Genomic DNA, 2,899 nt, shown 5'->3' with positions numbered 1-2,899 from the left:
ACATATAATAATAATAATAATAATAATAATAATAATAATAATAATAAAATTATAGAAAATAATATATATAAAATAAAAAATATTATATAATATTTTTATTTTTATATATAATAGTAGCTAATTATTTAATTCCTAATTTTTAAATATCAAATAAATTTTTTTCATATATAATTTTTTTATTTTTATAAAACATTTTTCTCAAGTCGAGTTTGAGCTGAACCAAGCTCGAACTTACAAAATTTTGACTCGATCTCAAGGTTCTAGCTCGAACCGAGGTCGAACTTGAACTTGAACCTCACGCTGCCTTGGCAAGTCGAGCTCGAATATCTAGCTATTCAGCTCAACTCTGTTCAAATCCACCCCTATCCATGGCCATGAAAGGTGGAGAAATAAGGAGAGACCACTAGAAGAAAAGGGGGAAGAAAGCGAGAGGTGGGAGGGGGGGGAGGGAGGGAGGGTGGGGCCCAAATTTCAGGAAAAAGTTTTATAATTAGGAATTAATTAGGACCTGTTGGAAGTTAATATAATATTATATTAACCTATTGCTGGGATAGATGGGTCTCTAAGCGGACTTGGTCCAAGTTAAATTAAAGTATTATGTTTTGAGTTATGTCTAATTGGCCCAACTGCAAACATAAACAGAAATATACAATTTCAAACCCCAAACATAAACAACTTGTAGCATAAATCGGTTTTAATTTTACTTTCGTTATTTTAAAAACAAATTTATTAATAAAATTATTTTTTAGTAATATTTTATTATTTATAAATATAATTAATTTTTATATTTTTAATGATTATATTTATTTTACTCAAGTTGCTACTCCAGTGAGAATGATCCATTTAATTTTGTGCTCTATTCTTTGTAATAAAAGCACAGAAAGTTGTTTTAGTAGGCTTCACGTTCCACGGTCAGCATAACTTGATACGTATTGAAAAAAGGAAGAGATAGATGGGAAATGCAAACATTACATTACAGAAATATACAATTTCAAACCCCAAACATAAACAACTTGTAGCATAAATTGGTTTTAATTTTAGTTTCGTTATTTTAAAAATAAATATATTAATAAAATTATTTTTTAGTAGTATTTTATTATTTATAAAATTTTATTCATTTTACTAATTTTATTAAAGTTTCACTCTTTTTACTAATTTTTGTTAATATTTATAATTTTTAAATGAAATTTAAATGGATTTAAGTTGCAGATAATTCACGGTGCAGTTTTAAACTAAGAGGAAATCAATATTGTGGAGAAGAAAAGATAATTGAGTGGAGATCACTTCAGAGTAAAGAATAAACAAGGACTTAAAAGGCAGCCCTATTGAATGCCCCTTTGATGATAGAACGATCTACTTGGCTACTTGGCTGGTTCACCCCAAAGGACACAGTAGGAGTAGATTAAATTAATTACTTATTACATGATTATTAAATTTATTACTATTATATTTAATTAATTTTTATTAATGTTTAAAAGAAATTCTTTCATATTTTTATTGATTAATTTAATAGTTTTTTGTTAAATAATTAATAATTTATTAATATGAAATAATTAAAATTTTAATTATATAATTAGTTGCTTAATATTTTATAAAAATTTTAATTTATTTAATATATTTCAATTATCTTTTATATTTATTTAATGATTTAATTAATTATTTTTCTCTAATTTAAGTATTTACTCCATTTTTAATCTTTTAAATACATTTCATAGGGGTAACATCGTAAAGTAACCATCTTCCAAATCTCAAACTATTTAAATATACCCTGTATTTTGTCTTAAACTATTAAAACTATATATACTTAAGTAGCTCTAGAAACTAAAGTGTTAGTTTAGTCAAAACACAGGGTCTATTTAAGTAGTTAACCCTTTTTTTAAATAGGTAAAGGTCAACACTCTCTGGTCTTTGTTTATTGTGTTTGAAAACTAAGTTAAAATGGTGTAAACCTTTATACATCTGTGCAAGTCATAAAACTTAAATCAAAAGTATCATATATATAAAATAGGGTTAAGTTGGCTTAATTGTTACGACCGAATACCGACCCATCCCCATGCAAAGAGTAACAAAATGGCCTTGTGCATCGCCCTTGAGATGAATATGGGTGCGGTTTCTCAGTTTATTTTTTTATTTTTTGGAAATGAAAAATCTAGCAAATTAAAACATTATATGGGTGCGGATACAGGTCGTATTTTCTCAAATAAAGTAAATTATTTATTTACAAATTAAATCTAATTTAATCATTTAAATTAACCACTTTCTCCTAATGCATTTGAAAAGTCTAAGTATTATTCTTTGCCATATAAAATTAATAAAACATCTTGATCCATTCATAAAAAAAAAAAAATTGAAAATGTAAACACACACCTAATCGATGTGAAGGAGCCTACAAATGGGCCACAATAAAGAAATGTTGGAATCTCTGTCATGAGGTCGAAGAGTCATATAGTTCAATCATATAAATAAAATGGATCAACTTGTGACAGAGTAGGTTAAAAAATAAAAATATGAAAATAGATAAAATCCAAAACATGATATTATAAAAATGTAGAAAAATGGATGTAACATTAATATCATGTATCCACCAAAATAAATAAAAATACATCTAATAAAAGAAAATTATAATTATTGATTATGTCAATAGCTAAAAATACAAAAAAATAGAATAATAAATTAAGGTCAATCCTGTGACCTGTTGACCGGATCAAATGTCTCAAGTAGCCTAAACCTATATATAATTACTTACAATATGTATATGTAGACTAAACACAAAGTCATGCATAAACATGTATAAATACACAAATTATGCATGTTATTTATATAAAAGCATCCTACTCTAATTATATATGCCTTTATCGATGACATTTGGGCAGGCTTTAATTAATTCTAAATTGGGTTA

The sequence above is a fragment of the Nelumbo nucifera genome, chromosome 2 (genome assembly GCF_055504915.1).
Source record: "Nelumbo nucifera cultivar China Antique chromosome 2, China Antique-T2T, whole genome shotgun sequence".
Lineage (NCBI taxonomy): Eukaryota > Viridiplantae > Streptophyta > Magnoliopsida > Proteales > Nelumbonaceae > Nelumbo > Nelumbo nucifera.
This window is presented reverse-complemented; position numbering follows the sequence as displayed.